General features: G+C 43.1%; 1 protein-coding gene across 5 annotated transcripts in view; it reads left to right on the top strand.

Annotated features, from left to right (window-relative positions):
- Positions 1-19,013, top strand: part of LOC117878847 (protein unc-13 homolog B) — a 206,252-nt gene that overhangs the window by 2,737 nt on the left and 184,502 nt on the right. Inside the window, exon 1 of one of the 5 annotated variants that reach the window (XM_034773441.1) lies at positions 18,215-18,487. The exons of 3 other annotated variants lie outside the window; for them this stretch is intronic. The gene's annotated coding sequence lies outside the window, so the exon portion shown is untranslated. Of the gene's footprint in view, positions 1-18,214; positions 18,488-19,013 lie in introns of those variants that run through there. One more of the 5 variants, XM_034773440.1, reaches the window with a different exon arrangement.

Raw genomic sequence — 19,013 nt, 5'->3', positions numbered from 1 at the left:
TGCGTCTATCTCAGATACCCTCCCCCCAGGATAAGTGACTGTTCTCCTGTACCTCCTTGTTGAGCTGATAAGGATCAGTCTCGGTCAGTCTCTCTTGCTGGATATTCAGCAGTTCTGAAAAATGAGGCACTTTTCTAGGCACCTCAATAAGTCTTAGGAGCCCAGCTTTAGGCACTCATCTTTGAAAATTGTTTCATAATAAATTTGAGTCTATGTAATGTGTTAATTAAGCAGAAGGCATTCTCTAAGTGGTTCTTAGTTTCCCAATATAGTCCTGCATGTCAGCCAAAGATTTTGTTGCCAGGATTTCCTTAGGGGTGCAATGCAAATTAATGATCAAATACCGGCTGCCGGCTGTGGTTTCGTTTTTGGCAGAAGTTGCATTCCTGTGCTGTTTGCCCCATTTTTAGTGCCTACTAGTAAAGAAGAAACTTACAATATTAACCTATTTAAGTTAATGCACTGTTTGTGAAAGGCACTGGGCTGATAGTCTTAGCAAATGAAGTTGTATTTGTCCAGTGGACAAATGAAGTGCAGTGTCAGTGAAAGCCCTTCCCACTCTGTCCTGTACTGCTCACCTGTACTGGAACGGAAGGACACCTTCTTGGATTGTGTAGGAAGTTCAGTTTCTTTGGCACTTCCCATCATTGGTGAAAACTGGTAGGCAGGGTACTAATTAGTGCCAGTTGTGATTGTATGTGTTGAGTTGAGTACTTGTCCACTTGGAACTGGACTGAGACCCACAGGTCAACAACACACTTTGAATGCCAACTACTTGCCATTATTAGTCATCTGGGTTGGATTTGAATTGGTGACCCAGAGGTGAAACTCTCCATATCCAATTCCCAAGCTCCTGGACTATTCATAGCATACTGACTGCTAATCGTTTTGGTGGAATTTGGTATATTTTTACTATTTTACTCCCGCTTGATCATTTAAAAAATATCTTTGCAAATGTCTTTGGCCAGTACTCCAAAGATGATTAAGCTGTGCATTTCCAAAGCATCCCACGCAGTAACAGAGAAGTGAGTTGAAGCTCTGTATATTTCAGTTCTGAAAATATATTTTTCCTAAGGGTTGCCATAGATTTATCACATGGAGAATGTCATATCCATCTGCAAGACTTTTGTGTTCTTTGCCAGATATTGTATCTGGCAGGGTTTCCTCCAGTTCTAGGAAATATCACAGATCAAATTATGCAATGCTGGGGGAAAAAAATCTGCAGAGAGTTTCTCTGCTTTAACTTCCTGCCTTCCTCAAAGATCCCATTGGTACAGTGGAGAGAACAGTTAGGATAGGGATTATTTCTGACCTTATTACAGACCTCAGGCACTTAAGCTACACTTCATTTCTGTGTACTTCAGATCCTCATATGTCAAATGGGAATACTATCCCGTACTTCATAGGGGTGTTGTGAGGATAAATCAGTAAATACGTGGGAAGCACTCGTATACTGAAGTGATGGACGGTACATAAGTATGTATGTAGGCTATGACCACGCTCTACCAGATTGTTCTCTAGCTAATGGGCAGACCAGTCTTGTGCAATAGCAGAAGAAATCTGCTAAGCAGAAACGTATCCCACCATATCCCTTCACAGAGCCCCACCTTGCTTCATCACTGTCTCTGCTGACAGTCTTTAGCAAAAGGTTTCTCTACTGTGGTACTTAAGTAATCTGCATTGATTAATTCTTATTTCCATCTCACTGTTAGTCATTCCACAATGAGTAGAGAATCAGCAGATTTACTCTGCTCGAAGGGGAGATAAATTTCATCTCCCCTGTCAGCACCTGAAAGGGTGGCATATCCACCGATTCAAATATCTCCTCACACACTTCTTATGTGGAAATAACATTCGTATTTATTAAGTTTGCTCATCCTTATTAAGATTCTCTTAGAGACTTACCACCAATTTTTAACCTGATTTACATTAAACATTCACGGAATTACATCTCTAGTAAAGGGATAATTTCCCATGTGTATACAGTGGTGGTAGTTCTACGTATTCATTAATATATTATGAGTTTAGATGGACTAATCCCTGGTAGGAAAAATCAGCAGTCATGCCCTTTTTGGAAAAGAGAAATTGAAAAGCAAGAGAAAATTTCACTGTCAGAGGACAGGATACTCAGCTAGATGGACCTTTGGTCTGGCCCAGTATGACCATTCTTATGTAAGTCTTGCTTGGGGTGGAGCTTTCTGGCTAGAAAGCTTTTCCCAAGGACCAGTACAACTAGAAACCTTAATTACTAACATGATTTCCTGTATGCTTCTGTAAACATTGTAGTACACTAACAGTCCATTTTGATTTCTTTTCACTGCCTACTAAAGAAAATACCAACATTGAAATTATGGAGCTGGACACTTCTGTCCCATACCATGATATCATCTGTGTTGCACAAGTGTGACGAGAGCTAAACTTGACCCTAAATTAGTAATTACTCATTAGAACTGAACTAGTGTAAAGTATTGATGAAACCTTACAGGAAATAGTTTGGTTTTTTTTTGTGAAAATCTTGCAGATAACTATTTTTTGGAGAAATGTTAGAACTCACATATTGGGTAGATGACTTTCCCGTTAAGTTGTTCCACCTTTTGGTTTCTAGCTTCTTGTAAAACTGCAGGATCCAGATAATCTTGTATAAAATGGTGGGAAATCCTTCTGAGTTTCCTTTCTCAAGTTTGTGGAATTCTTCAGGATCACAATGCCACCCCACCCCAATTTCACATATGTATGGGACGCTATATATCGGTTGAGCCAAATTATAATGCCATTAAATATTCTTACAAGAATGCTAATGATGCAACCAGTGTATCTTTTACATTCTTAAAAATATATTTATGTATAGCTGAGCTGAGTGGTTCTCAACCTTTCCCGTATTGTGATCCCATATTATAACACAGGCTTCAAAAATGCCTAACTATAAAGAAATGTAGGGTTATGACCCAGCCTCCAGGTTGTGAATCCCCAGGTTAGATCACTGTCGTCAGATGCTACCGGTGTGGTGCTCTGCTTTCTCCTATGTTGATATCACTCGGCTGCGTGCGTCTGTTCCCTCTGTGTGCTGCCCCAGCTTTGCGCAAATAGCTGACCCAGGAGACCCGAGGAGAACCCCCAATAACCACAGAGTCTAGTAAGATGCAAAGTCACGTCGACTAGGTTTATTGCGACCTTGGACACAATTGCAGTTCCCTGTAGGTTTCTTAGCCTAACTCAGGGCATACTACGAGAAAGTGCCTCTTGGCAATGGACCCGGCTCAGTGGTGGGACTTTCCACTGCCCCCGTGGCCGGACAAAGACACCATCCCAGGAATACATTCTTATACACAGGTACAAACAAGTTACACATCACTCCTGACGTATTTTGGTGCAACCCCTCTACACATGTATAACCCCTCTACGTAGTAAGGTGCCGCCTCTCGCCTTGTACATGTTGGTTCGATCAAAACAACTCTATCCATCGTTTTACCCTTTTGCCCCTGTCATTGGGATGGGTCGGCCTGTTCCATGTTATCTGTGGAATGTTCCCGTATGGTGTCTCTTGGTACCATGTTTATACTTTAACTTTGCGAGGTGAATATATATTTATGCAACATTAGCCCTTTCCTTGCCAGCTTCTGTGAGCAGGGCCTGCCTCTGGCTCACAGCTTAACTTTGCTTTATGTTAGCAAAGTCTTGACCATTACTTTCGTTCAGGCCTCAGGCCTCATACCGGGCCTTTAATAGGGCCTTGACTTACTGCAATCACAAGCACAATATGTTCCATGATCTCTGGGCAGGTCTGTTACTCCTCCCCAATGCATTAGATAGTAAAGCAGAAGAAACAAATTCAAGTTGAGAATTAGGTTTCTACCCCAGAACACATAAGATTATACTGACATCCACATACAACTCTGCCAATGCATCTCACTCCTGATCTGCGCTACTCCCTGATATTTCAGTCTTTCGCTTCTGAACAGAGTGAGAATTTGTGTCAAATAGATGGCTTTCTGATATGGACTAGACACTTTGTCTCATTACCGTCTCTGGATTCCCAGTTATACACGGTCTCCAAAAGTGCTTTCTTTCAACTCTGGCTTGCAGCAAGAATTCTCCACTCCTCCCGAGCAACCTGGTCACAGTAGTTCATGCATTGTCCACCTCCAGAAGGGGCATATGTAACTCAGTTTGCCTTGGTCGGGATAAATTCATGAAGAAACTGCAACAGGTGCACAATGCATTTCCCAAAAAGGGTGAGCTGCAGCGAGCATATTCTGCTGCTGCTCCTCAACCTGCGTTGGCTTGCCAGTTATGACAGTACTTAATTCACTTCAGGGTTCCGGCAGTGGTATAGAAAGCCTTTATCGGCGAGAGATCAAGGACTTGCCTCCTTCTAGGGCCCACTACAGCAGTTGTATGTTACATTAAGACTAATGGAGCCCACGTCTAATAATGGGAATAAACTCTCTTTACAGCAGCCCCCAGGCTGTGGAAAACCCCTACAATATTGGATAAGGCAACCATTGCCAACTTCAGGTCTAAGAATCTCCTCTTTTCCATCAATTCCCCTCCCCACCCCCAGTCAAAAAAAAAAAGGGGGGAGGGCGGGGGAGCAGAAGAAAATAGTGGCACACTTCATAGGTAGAGACCCACAATTAAATGAGGAGTAGAACAGAGGAGTGACTGTAATTTTAGGTAGTCCACAGTGTGTATGTAGCACCTGTGCATAGTGCACATGGTGGTGGTCTGTAGGAATGCTGATAGACCCATCCAGTAGTGGAATAGATTAGTTACTCTACATCAGAGTTGGGGTGGAGCGGGAGACACGGGCTGTGATTAGGAATCCTCACGTAACCAGCTTTTAAAAATAGGGTTGGCTTTCAGGAAAGCCAGACTTAACACTTTTTTTTAAGACTTAGTGTGGGAGTAGGGGGTTCTGTTTCCCAGTTTTGTAAATTGATGAAACAATCTGTACAAGAAAAGCTGCACTACACTGATAGCAATGGGTCCTGACTTACAAAGTACGGGGCTTTAAAAACAACCCCCCACCCCAAGTCTAACTTGAGCACTTGAGAGATCACAGAATGAGCATTAGCTATTAATATTGCTTGAACAGACCCTTAATGTCATTCTTAGAGTTTCAAAAACAAACGGTAGCTAAGGCAGAAAACTGTTCTGGCATATGCTGTCTTTTTATCACTCAGTGCTGTTTGTCTTCATTTTTCCTGTTTTCCATATGTATATATGGATTTTGTCACACAGCATATTTTATTGTGTAGGGGGGAGATGCCATGCATATTTCTGTGGAAACCTGTGTAACTGCGTAAGGTTGTCATTTAATCAGGAGGTAATTGGAGCCTTTCAGTACTGTGTATCTGGATTTAAATAGTCAAGAGAAGTATTTTTCTGGTTTCTTTGCATGTTACTTATTGCAAAATCTGCACCTGGAGAGCAGGCTATTATTAATCATGTTTACCACAGTAGTAGTGCCTAAGGACCAGCCAAGGTCAGGGTCACAGTGTGCTAGGCCCTTTACAAACAGAGTAGTAGTAGTCCCTGCCCTGAAGAGCTTCCAGTCTAAATAGACAAGGCAAAGGTATAGGAGAAAGAGATATAACATACAAGCCGAGCAATCAATGTGATGGTGGCACATGTCATGTTAGTTTTGTTGTTTTTGGGGCGTTGGGTTTAGTTCAGAGGAAATTACTTGAACGGAAAGACAGGGTGAGGAGGACAGAACAGGTGAGAAGAGGAAGGTATAAGGGACAGGTGTAGAGTGATCACTTCTGGCAAATGATCCTCCAGGTAGGGATCGCAGAAAATAAAAATGTGGGTGTTGCATGTGAATAGGCTTGTTTCTCAATGGGTTACCTTGGGGAAACGTTGGAAGTTATTTCAGGAGCCTGTTCAGGGAAAGAATTGCAACTGAGCCCACCCAAATGAAGCTTCTGATTTTTTAAGAGAGTTTGAAAAGAGCCAGCAAAAAAAAATGTCAGGCCAGCAGGAGACTTGTAATTTCTTTTGATGTGGTGGTAACAAACCTGTCAAAGTGGAGGGGAATTCAGTGACTGATTCAGCTGTGAACTGGTTTATCAATTGAATCTGTCTCCAGTATTTTTTTAACTTAGTTTGTTTTTAACATTCTTCTATATCACATAAAATACCGATTACATTACATAAATAACATTTATTTCTCTAAAAAAAGAACAGGAGTACTTGTGGCACCTTAGAAACTAACACATTTATTTGAGCATAAGCTTTCGTGGGCTACAGCCCACTTCATCGGAGCCCATGAAAGCTTATGCTCAGATAAATGTGTTAGTCTCTAAGGTGCCACAAGTACTCCTGTTCTTTTTGCGGATACAGACTAACACGGCTGCTACTCTGAAACCATTTATTTTTCTATAATCTGTCACCATACTTTTCAACTTTTCTGAGTTTTAAAACCAAATTTACTGTCTTTCCACATAAAGCAATCAATATCTACCTCTGCCATGTTAGCTTATTTACGTAATTTCTTATGAATTAATACTTTTTTATAGAAATTGGGGTAACATTTAGCATTTTTTTAAAATCTTCCTGTTTTTTCTTCATCTCTCCTTGTTTTGGTCATGGCAAGTTGAAATACATACATGTTTTTAGGGACGTGTATTTAAAGGGTATTCACAGGATTCAAAGGTGGCCACTTAAAAGTGTCTGTAGGCCAGCCAGCATATTGTCTGAATTTTGTTATGGCTAGTTCCGGCCCTAAGCCTTTTAAAACAAGCACCACGCTCGACATATTTACTCCTGGGGGAATTCTGCACCGAAAAATTATATAATCACACCAGTTTCAATTATTTTTGGTCATTTATTTCAAAATACCTGTCAGCAAGTATGTCTGTAACAATACAGACAATGAAAAACATTCAGGAAATGGTTTTTTTGACAAATAGATTCCTTACTAGGTATATTAATACAGAACTCTGAGTAATAATTCTGCACCGCCTTCGCCATCACTGTGTGGCCCGGCATCTCCTTCCCTCCCGTGGCCCTGTGCCTCCACTCCCCCACTGTCCCAGTCCATCCTCCCCCGCTAGCCCTTATGAGCCCCTCACTGGTCCCCCAGCAGGCCAGCGCTGTCTCTCCATAGCCCCTGTCTCCTGACCAGGCCTGACAGGCGCTGCAAAGAAGGCAGGCTCTTTCTCTTCCCTAGCTGGCTGCTGCTGTGTTCTATTGCTACAGCACCCCCGGGTGGGCAAAAGGCGGAACTGCAGCAACATTTTGTCAGAAGCTTTTTTCTGTGCAAAAAATTATGTGCACACGCAGTAGGGCAGAATTCCCCCAGGAGTAACATATTGTACAGCACTAAGCACACTGGTACTTAACCCATAATCATAGTTGAAATCCCAATTTGGCTCACAGTTGTAACAACTAGTGAATACATAAGTACCAGGAAACATGACTTTCTCATTCTAACATTAAACTCATCTTCCATCTTTATTTGAAAGGAAGGGTAGGCAGATTCAATGACTTGATAGCACATGACCAGAATTGACATACTGAGGAGGGAGTGGGAGAAGTATGTTTCAGAATTTGCTTTCTAATTTGTGTCCACTTTGCGTACAGCATGTTCTTCCCTTCCTGAGGCACTAATCTGCCTCTCTAACTCAGTCAATGTAGTTCATCTTTTAATCAACCACAGGTACAGTAAATTGCTGTGCATTCCCTGTGGGGTTTAAGTGACTATATTTTTGTGGTGGGGTTTGTATCCTTTTATAGAGGTTTGCATTTTTCATTAGATTTCTTGCTGATCTGGGAAGATGTCCGACTAGGTTGTGAGATTAATATTCAACACCAGTGTGGGATTGAGACCTATTTTGTGGAGCTTGTCAAATCTCTTTACTGAAAGTGTAAAAGCTGTGTCTGGCTTAATTATTATTGGTGCGATAGTGGGACTTGGTGCTGTCAGTTATAATGTGACGCAGTACCTCATCTCTGTGTGGTGCACATGTTAAGATCTGCAGAGAAAGTGATGAAGAGAAACGTGCATGTGTGTACTTCACATATGAATCTCTAGAGGTTATTCGATTATCTTTAACCAACTGGTGTCTGTCTTCTTGGATGGAATAATTTTATGGAGAGCATAGTTCTACAGAAAGGAAGATTGCCATGTCTCAGCCCAAAGCTATAGTGCTCTCTAGATCACCACATGGAGCTCTATGGGAATGGGGGGTAATTCCTAGTGGGATCTGGGGAATCAGACACCAGTTTTAGGGGTTAGGATGGCTGGAAGGGGTCTGAGCCTAGGAGTGTGCCCTAGTATTCCAGAGCTGCAAAGAGTGGCTAAAAACCACCTGCTCATAACCGAGATTGAGAATGGGGGTTTTCCTCTTGCCCCCCTCTTATGGCTGCTGCTGCGATTGGTGATCTCATCAGATGGACATGGAACCTGGCTGTAACAAGGACATCTGCCAGCAATGGTTTCACAGGTGGGCAAGCCCCTGGTTGGTATCCAGTGTCACCCAGCGGTTGTGTCCATTTGCGGTGGACTAGTGACTGCCAGGCAGTTTCTCAGCTGATTTGTAATAATCCTCACAGCCAAAACTTTGAACCTTGCCTTGGTCATCTCTGTACCTTGCCTCCTCTGTGGCCTCCCTACTTTCATTGTATGTTGCCTGTTGTCCAGCATCAGGACCAGATTAAGACAATTTGGGAGCTTTAGGCACATCCTGATTGAGCACCCCCATTATTATTATTATTATTTATTTGTATGGCCATAGCGTCTTTGAGCCCCATGCACAGCTGAGGACCTCATGGTGCTAGGCGCTGTACACCCAACAAAAAAACAGTCCCTGCCCCAAGGAGTATAAGGTAAGACAGTAGATGGATACAGACAGATGGGGGAGTACAAGGAAACAAACAAATGGGGTGGGGGGGCAGCGTGACAGGCTGTGGTCTCAGCATACCAGCAGGCTAACCGTTGTCAAGGTTTTTGTAGGCCTCATGGCAAAGGAGAGTTTTTAGGGGGTTTCTGAAGGAAGATAAAAGTAGCTTTATGGCGGTTTACTGGGAGTGCCTCCCGGGCACGAAGGGGAGCATGGGAGAACGCTCCAAGGGGCGTGTGTGAAAATATTACCAGTAAGCAATAGAGGTGGTGGCATGGATTGATGGGTGGCAGGAGCTGACTGTCAATACTGAATGAGAAAGAGAAGGGCCTTAAAAAGTGAAGACAGGTAAGTTATGTCTGATATGATAGAGAAGAGGGGAGCCAGTGAAGGGATTCCGAAAGAGGAGGGGATGGTCAAAATGATGTGCTCAGAAAATTATCTTTGCCGTAGTACTCTAAATGAGATAAGCTGGGCAAGACGGCATCTATCAAGGCCAGAAAAAAAGGATGTTACAGTAATTTGGACATGAGCCAATAGGAGCCCGGAGGAGAGTTTTAGCTGTGTGGCTGGATAGAAAAGGATGTATCTCTGAGGGATTATTCAGAAAGAATCTTTGCGACGTAGACAGATCCTGGATGTGAGGACTCGGAGAGAGGTCCGAGTCAGAAACACAGGTTGTAGACCTGAGAGGTAGAATGGTGGTGGTGTACACCATGGCTGAGGGGGGAGATTAGGAGCTCTGCTTTAGCCGTGTTGTGCTTGAGCTGATAGCTAGACTTCCACGAGGAGATGTCAGAGAGACAGGCTGGCATCCAGCATCAGAACCAGATTAAAGCAATTTGGGAGCCTTAGGCACATCCTAACATGGGGCCCCATGACTGCGTTTCTGTGCCACGGCCATGCCCCTCACTAGGAGAGGTGGTAACGGCATGGGCTTCCCTACCCTGAGAGCAGCAGAGATAACATTAGAACCCCCCAGTGTTCACCCCAGCAGCTGCACTTTTCTCATTGAGTGGTGTTGGAAGGGCCCCCAAAGAACACCCGCTGTAATGCTTGGGGCAGTTCATCCATCTCAGAGCTATTGTCTCAAGCTCTCTACAGACTCAGGCAGAGATGACTCTGGTCACCTTTCCAAGCTTTTCTTCACAACCACATAAGCTAGAAACCTACTTAGATTATGATGTCATCTTGTGACCCTAGCAACTGGGACTGCAGGCATGGATTCATAGTGCCTAAGACTCAATCAGTCTCTGTCCAGCTCCTCTGTCCAGTTCATCTATCTCAGTCCTCTTGGGTGAGAGCTTTGTTTTCCCTGTGTGCACTCCTGGCATTTCTTTGCTGAGTGCTCTGCTGAAGGACCGAGTCTTGTGGTGGGACCTGAAGATGGCGGGTGTTTGAAAGCTTTGGCACTGCTGTTGAGGTGGCCTGCCTCTGACTCCTGGTTTGTACCTGGACTCAGTTAGCTGGTGGTGTACTGGCTGATGGAAGGGGATTGTGCATTTATCTCATTCAGGCTTTGTATACGAGTTCCAGAGCTTTAGTTTGGATGTAGACTTTGCCTGCTGCTCTGGCCAGGTCACATACTTCCTATGATCCCTTCACTGGCAAAAACCTTCAAGTCTTTGCAGAACTATGCTATACCCTGTCTTTCTGCTCTTTTTGTCTTCTACCTCTTCCTGGCTTCTTCACTCTATCCACGATTTCGCTTAATAATCAAGCCTGGATCTTCCTTTATGTTCCGGACAGCACCTAGCGCCTTATTTCTGCTATTTTTGCTGCTGCCTATGAGCGGAATAAGCATTTATGTTACATGCTGAATTTTTCTTGACACCCTGGCTTTTGACAAAATGCCTGAAAATGAAGTTTTTATATGGTACCATGATGACTTGTGGGTACTTAAAAACCCAGAATATTTTTGTAATTCAGGAAGACAGCCTCCCACTACACACAAAGCTACTTTCTCATATTTGTACAGTCTCCCAGCCTACAATCTTAACAAGTTCAAAATATTTATTTCTAAATTACTATTGGAACTAAAAAATGAAAAAATGAGGTAATTAACAAACATCTCAAAAGAAAAACTTCCAGTCATTACTTGGTTTTGCTCCAGTTAATATAGAGTTCATGGGTTGTAGTACATAAGACAATATATGCCCACTTTCAAGAAAACATTTTAAACTTCCTTAATGTCAGGTAGCCAGAGTTTAGATGACTATAGTGGTCATGCTTTAAAAAGTCAGCATGTTGTTGCAGTACGGTTTAAGTATTGGACACTGATCGTTATTAAGTCAAATGAGAGAGAGGTTCAGTGTAATAACTGTTGACTTGAAGGATGATCACTGTGTTCCGGGGGAACAGCAGCAGTAACACTAATTAAGGTTGCAGCAGAGTTTCTCTTTAGATCTGATTTGTCTAAGTGCTGTAAAATCCATGTGCCTGGGCAGAATGCTTTGAAACTTGCTGTGCCATGTTAGGGGCAGGACTGGAGGGCATGTCATAGTAACCTGGATGGTACAACTAAGGGGACCCCAAGGAGGACCCAAAACCAGAAGCTGTCTCATGGACAGACTGGCTGGCTGCAAAGCTCAGAAGGGAAATAGGAGATAAGCATTTCCTGTGACTAATCTTAAATCATACCGATCTAGCCTAGCTTTTGCAGAGTGCCAGACTAAGTGCGACGTGGAGACAGTTTCTTTTGTTTTAATCTGATTTTCTCTCTCTCCCATCTAAACTTCAATTTTAATTGGACTGTTTGTGTCTCGCGCTGTTAAGGAGCTTGACACAGACTATCCCTGAGGCCTGATCTATGCTTAAAATTTAAGTTGACATAGCTACAGCGCTCAGGGGTGTGAAACAGTGATGGGTGCAGACACAGCTAGGTCGCTGGAAGAATGCTTCCATTGACCCAGCTATTGTTGCTTGAGTTCCTACGGTGGCACAAAAACCGCTTCCATCACAGTAAGCTGTGTCTGCACTATAGGTCATGCCAGCCTAGCTAGAGTGCCTTAGCTATGCCGCTGTAGTCCCTGTAGTGTACACATGGCCTGAGAGGCGAAACAACCATCAGCCTTTGAGACCAGAAAAAGTGGGGGACCCTTGGGTTGATTGCCACTAGCTAACTTGTTGTTAAACACAACTGAGTCCACATTGTGTGAAGTAGTGTTTAAAAATACATTGAACACGTTGGCTAACGATTGCTAAATACAGTTCAGTTTTCTAAAATGTTCTAAAATGAGTTATGCAGTGTTATTGTAGCCAGGTTGTTCCAAGGATATATGGCACAAGATGGGTGAAGTAATATCTGTTGTTGACCAACTTCTGTTGGTGAAAGAGACAAGCTTTCGAGCTCCACAGAGCTCTGTGTAAGTTCAAAAGCTTGGCTCTTTCACCAAAAGAAGTTGGTCCAATAAAAGCTGTTTACCCTGACCCACCTGGTCTCTCTAAAACGAGGTAGGTAAGAAAGGATATCTGGAGCTTACTATGTCCACATTTCTTGGTCCTAAGGACCTGGCCCTGGTCAGGGGAATATACAAGATGTCTTATTTGCTTAATTTTGTTCCGTGATTCCTCCTATTCACTATTTTTTAGTTAAAGCATGTAAAACTTGCAAATTTTCTGAATTCACCCAAAGCTTTTACAGGCCTCTCTGCACTCACTACTTCAAATGGGAATATAATTCCATTTCTTCCTCCCACTCATCTCTGCATATTTACTCCAGAAACTTTTGCTTCAGTCAGCGAAGTTGATTATATAATTAGGTGTGTAGTTAAAATGTTGATCTCATGAAGTATCAAGACTACATATTAGATGTCACTAAAAAGAGAGAGAGATGTAATTTGAAAGAGGGAGCAGCAGAGGGAGAGTTCTCCTTGCATTAACTGCTCTCTTGCTGTCTGTGTGCCTAAACATACTCATTTTGAACATGGGCCAGTAGTGTGATGCAGTTGTGAAAAGCGTAAATATCATTCTGGGGTGTATTAACATGAGTGTTGTATGTAAGACATGGGAGGTAATTCTCCCGCTCTATTAGGCACCAATGAGTGGAGTATTGTGTCCAGTTCTGGGCATCACACTTTCTGATGCTGCATCCATCCTTGTCTTGTTTCCTGGAGGAATGAAAAAAGGAATTGATGCTTCATATGGTGCTTGAAGGGGAGGCGTATTCTTTCATTTGAAGATGATATCCCTGAGGTGCCTCCAGCAATAGGTTATTGTGGTGCTATTGAGTGGTTGTAATGGGAAATGGGGAGCGCTGATGACTTATTTCAAATCAATTGCGAGAAGAAAGAATGCGTTCTAGTTCTGCAGCTCACAAAAGCAGAGTCTGCAGCCATGTCACCTTGGCTGTGATCATGCAAATGACTGCAACCCTCTGTAGTCATCCTCCCTCTTCTTGTGCAGTCACTGTGGAGGTAATAACCAAGCTCTGAAAATTCAAGCCCTTTTTGGTCAAGCTTCAGACTAGGTTGTGGCCCTGGTGCCACTGATAGATGGTCTCCTTGTGGCTGTGGAGAATAGGATAAACCTGAATTCTTGTACTGCTGGATCATCTACAACCTTTGCTGCAGTACGTTAACTTTTAACCCTTCCCCTCAGCTGCTTTACCTAGAATTCTCTCCCTCCAGAGGGGTGCAGTAGGCAGGGTCCAGCTCTGTGAGAGAGCTTTCAATGTCCAAGTAAACACTTACTGATTTTTTTTCACCCAGATTTCACCATGGTAGATTAAATTTCCTTCAAGTGAATTAAAATAATCTGTTTTATGGAGCTGTCAGGTCGGAGATTGCTGAGGCGTCTTCTCTCCCCTCCTACTCCTTGCAGAATACACTGCGTGGGGGTGGTGGTGAAAAAGGGATGAGCTGAATAAAGGAATGCCCCATGTGCTCTTCTGTTCTGCAGCCCTTTTAGTGGGGCTATATCACAGATTCATGGGGTCTCTGGTACCCCAGCCTTTATGCAACCACTTGGGAGGGACCCCCTCTTTCTTTGCCGGGTTCGAAGCTTAGGTTTGCACAAAGGTAACCTCCACAGCTCTCCGACTCTTCGACTCGGCCTTCTGGCTTCAGCACCCCTGTTTCTCTCTGGGTGCACTGAACAGCTAATTCAGCTGAGTTCAGACTCCAGTTTAGGGGCTTTTCCCCTTCAGAGAGCAATGCAGCCAGCAAGTATCTGCAGCAGCACAGCCTTTTCAGAACAAGATAGCACTCATTCGTCAACTGGAATATAGCATCTGAGAGTCCCTTGGTCAGCATGGCAAAGCCAAGCTGAAGATAAAGTCCTTATTGGCAGAGGCAATTGCCCCAGTGTCCCAGGCTCTCCTGACATCCATCTGGGCTCGCTCTTTCTGTCCCTGTGAGTCTGCAGCAGCACAGTTAAACATCTCCTCACACCATATGTCCTTATTCCAAGTTGCAGCCCCACAGTTTCCATGTCTCAGCCTTTCTTGGCGGCCAGGTGTTAGAGTTAATGTTCCAGTCATTGGGTTTTCCATTCATATGTTGATTCCATTCAGTTCTTGATGGCGCATTCATATCAACTCAGACAGGCTACATGACTCTCACACCCCATCTCTTCCCCTTGTTCCAAGAGAAACAGTTTACCCCAGCAGGTAGCAATACAAAGTCAGTGGGTACACGGAGTCACGCCTATTGATCATAAACATATTACAAAAATTGCCTTGCTCTCCACAGGCTGCATCTGTCTCTCTGGTCAGGATCCCCCTAGCAGGCTGAGGAGAAAGAACCCCGGTGTGCAGCAAGAAGCTTAGGATCTGCCCACATCAACCAGGGTGAAGATCTCCTGCTTCTCAGATGTGTGGAGCTGGTTGAGTACCACCCACTAATGAGCAGTGTGTAGTAGTTGAAGCTACACTTGAGGCAAGTTCAGGCTGGACGGGTTCCTGCATGAGAGGGATAGGGTCTCAACTGCTGATCAGATACTTTCTGCGTGCCATCAGCTCGATCCCTCTTTCCTTCTCCCTTTGTCCCAGCTCTCTTCCTCTCTCTCTAAACTTTTGTCCCTTCCTTTACTTATCCTCTCAATTTCTCTATCCCGTCCACTTGGGCCTGTCAGGGCTAGACATGTGTCTGCATCCCTTCCCCTAGAAAAGGGGAGGGGAGAGGTGGGAGGTGGGAATAGCTCTGCTCTGCTGTAGGCTCACTTGTCTTTCCTTGGTTAATCAACCCATGGAGGAATTGCTTACTTTACAATTTTATCAGTAATTCGGTGCTTTACTCTACAGGAAGATGGAATGACATGGAAAGATAAGAATTTTTTTTTTAAATAGAATAATATACACTGAATAGACACCAAAGCATTTGGCCTCTATTTCTCAATTCAGTTTTATCAGTTTTAATAATTCCCTACCGGCTCAGGTTTTAATTTTAGCCCAGCAGTGAATTTAAAAAAAAAGGTATTTAAAGTAAGTAGAAATTTAATTTTCCTGCAGGAAGGCAAATAACTGAATACAGTGAACCCTGATAACTGAATGCAGTACCCTGGATATAAAGTCCATGCTGTCTCCCGGGCTGTTTAGTCAGATCTGAGTTGCAGGTGTCTGGCCTTTTGTGGAAAGTATTTGTGTCAATGCCATCCTCCAACAAATAAAAAACCCAACCAGGCTTTAGGCAGAGAAATTCCCCAAGTTCTCAAAGAAGAATAGTTTCTTTTGTGGCTTGGTTAACATCTTTTCCTCTATTTCATAGCCATGTTTCAAGATTTTGGTCTGCAGTTCTGAGGTTCACGTCTGTCTCTGTTCCCTGGAACTCTCATTAGAGTCTCAGTATTTGCTGTCATTTCGTTCCTCAGCACCCTGCAGTCACTGAAGGACTCTCTTGTCCTCTAATGTTAACTGGTGGCAGCTGCCCACTGTCCATTAGCTAGTCCTAGCCATGTAACATCATTGAAATTCTATTTCATATGCTAATCTTTAAAAGCTCAGGTTGCAGAGACCATCATTCTAGTTATCCCACTCCCTTCAGAGCTCTCAAATCCTGACCAAAAGGACGTTGTTGTCTCCCATGACGCTTCTCTCCTGTTGCCTCTTGAGTGCTGACGGCTCCTGGCAACTAGGGAGCGAAGACTGAATCAGAACTAAACCTGGGTTGATTTAAGTGGCAATACAATACTAGCACCGGGTCCCGTATACTGGAGTTTTAAGAAATAAGAAATGACATGAATGCTGAAAGATTCTGTCTTACAAATGTTTGCCAGGAGCTGGACAGATTTGCTAATACTCAGTGAGAAAATTATGCTCAATTGTGATACTTTCAGGTTAGTTATTGTAGTCTTGTTCCCCTGGGAAAACGTTTTCATCCTGTCCAGGATTTGTGTGCCGAGCTTTGAAGATGGTTAATGCTATAGAAATCTTAGATTGTATTTCATTTTATTTACTCATCTAGGTAGTTTTCACCGTGGGTAAATGGACTTGGAGCTCAGTAATCGGGGCATTTAGTATTAATCATTTCTATTACAGTGTAACTCAGTGGCCTCAAGCAGATCAGGGCCTTGTTAGCAAGACCCTACATAGCAAGCATCATGGTTCCTGCCTCAAAATTCCCACCTACAAAATGCAGCAGGTGAGAACAAACAGAGGGAATGGGAGAGGAAGGGTATGGGTAACAGCGATAGGAGCAGGTGGCTACTTAGAGCGGCTATGTGCAAAATTTGCAGTATCTCATGAAACAGATGTCTGGAATCCCTTCTGTCCAGCTGCCCAGCCATGATCAGCTGACACTTTGCTGTAGGCAATGAGGTAAGGTGTAGGTGTTGGGCTTGGAAGAAGGCAGGGCAGGGCTTTATGGCTTAGTCTGGGTAGTTATTCTATGCAATGAGGGGCACAATGGAAGAAATCACACAGGTTCTTGTGGAAGAAGTGGTGAAGTAAATGCTCAAGGCTGGAATAGCTAAAAGAATTAGGTGCATGGGTGAATACACAAAAAGGTTCAAGACCAAGTAAATAGAAGATGAGCAGACAGGAGGGGCTAAGGTTGAGATTTTCAAAAGCTCCTAAGTCACTTTGAAAACTTCACCATTTAGAGTATGAAGAGCTTTAACTTTACAGATGCAGCATAGGTGAGCTGTTCCCCCATCAGAACTGAAGTGCGTGGGGAAACCTGCACAGCTCCTCCTCCGTACACCAAGCTCTGAAGAGTGTTGCTCACTCAGTGGAGAACCAGAACCAAGAGAGGGAGGGACTAATGTAAAGTACCTAAAAGTATAAACATGAGCTTGCAGTGGGTGTGGTGGAGAAGGGAGATCCAGTGGAAGAATTGCAAGAGTGGGATTAATGGCTAGGAACAGCAGGCTGGAAAGGTTATTTTAACAGCAGTGTTTTGAATAGACCGGAGGGGAGCAAAGTCGGTGTCTGAGGAAGACCTTTTAAATGAAGTACTTCACTTCTCACAAAGTTAGGGTTTGTTATTCTATAGTGGGGAATGAATAGAAGAGAAGTCTTGATGTTTCAAAATAAATTAATAAAATCATAGTTGTATATATTACATCCCCATGTGCATGTGTTGTGTTTTAACAAAGTGATTTTTAGTTTTGGAAGCAGGAGATCAACATGCATGTGTTTTGAGTCCTGAATTCCCCAGACTTTTAACAGAATTGATAGTCTTCTGCTGTAGTCTTAAGATGATTTTTATGGCTGAGTTGCCTTCCAAGGGTGACAATCTCCTCTTGCAGCTAAATTAGGGTGGGTGGACAGTAGATGCTGCTGCTAATAATAATAAAAAAATCATGTGGGGGAAAAAGAATTTTCTTGCAATTAGGTAATTGCAGTTATCCCCAGCCCCCATATCTCCCCCCACACAGTTTTACAGAGCTACCATGGACTCACCCTGAGAGCTTTTCCAGTATGTGTCAGTCCGTTGTGCTATGCTGTCTGCTCTCATGATTCCAAAAGAGTGTATTTGGTTTATTGTCAGATTGGTTCCATCAATTTCCATTTCCTTCGGAATGGCTAATCACATGAAGAGTCAGTTCAAGTCCAGGAGTGTTGGTGTGTGAGCGAGAGAGGGAGGGGCGGGGAGGGGAGGGGAGGGAAGGGGGGGTTATGCGTAAGGCTTTAGGCAGGAAGCAGATGAAGAGGAGGAGTAGAAGTAGCAATTGCTGCACAGCTTTCTCTCTGCCTCTTTTAAGTACAATATTTTCTGTTGAGTCACCACTGACGATACGGCTGAAGTTTGACTGCACTTGGTGCTGGCTGGAAAAGGGGAAAACGAATTCTGTTGCTGACCTAAGAAATTTCTGTTGAGGAATCCTCCTGGAAACGGACCGGATTCTCTGGATTTGTGGCTTTACATTTGTTGCCTTCTGTTGTTTTTCACTTCGGATATTTAGCAGCTGTCTGCATTTTTCAAATGTCTTCAACTTTACACTAGTCCGTATCCCAGGGTTGAGGGGGAACAGGATACTTGAGATGCCTTTGACAACAGCATCTCCTTCCCAGCAACCTGTGACGGGACACCAAGAATACGTGTTTATAATCCAAGTTCATTGTCTGGCTAACCTGTAACAAGATAACAAATCCTTCCAGATTTGTTTCTTCTGTGAGAGCATGCTGTTGTGTTTTATAGTTTTCTATTAATTCCGTGAATTTCCTTTTCATTTAACCTTTTGTTTTTGTGTGAAGCAGTAAGGTAAGTGATTGGAACAAGTGAATTTGCTAAATGTAAACTGCAAATTGCCAGCAAGTACTAAAGTTTATTGGGTCCAAGGAAAATTGCTATGTATTTTAAATTGATTAACTGTATATGTATATATTCATTATTTATGTAATAGAATTTGGTGATATTCCCCTGTTGATACAGTAGAACCAACAGATGCTTACAGGAGTTAAACACACGTGCATTGAGAGGAGAACCTACTCCATAATGTGTGTATTCATACGCTTTATATTTTTACTATCTATACTCATTTATTGAAGAAGTCTTTAGCATTGGTATAGTTGAGGGTTGTCAGTGTTTATTCTGAATATCTTTGAATTAGGAGGCTTTATATCTCTGCTTGAACTTGGCATCAAAGATCTTTACGAAGGGAATAGTTGAGAGGAAAGTTTTTTTTTTTTTTTTTTTAAATTAGGAAATAATTTAAATTTGATCACTTGAAAAGTAACTGGTTTGAGTAACTCAGTTAATGGTTTCAGATTGTTCTATGAATGCCAAT

This window comes from Trachemys scripta, chromosome 6 (assembly GCF_013100865.1).
Source record: "Trachemys scripta elegans isolate TJP31775 chromosome 6, CAS_Tse_1.0, whole genome shotgun sequence".
In the NCBI taxonomy this organism is placed as follows: domain Eukaryota; kingdom Metazoa; phylum Chordata; order Testudines; family Emydidae; genus Trachemys; species Trachemys scripta.
The sequence above is the reverse complement of the archived record's forward strand: the minus strand, read 5'-3'. Positions and strand labels throughout refer to the sequence as shown.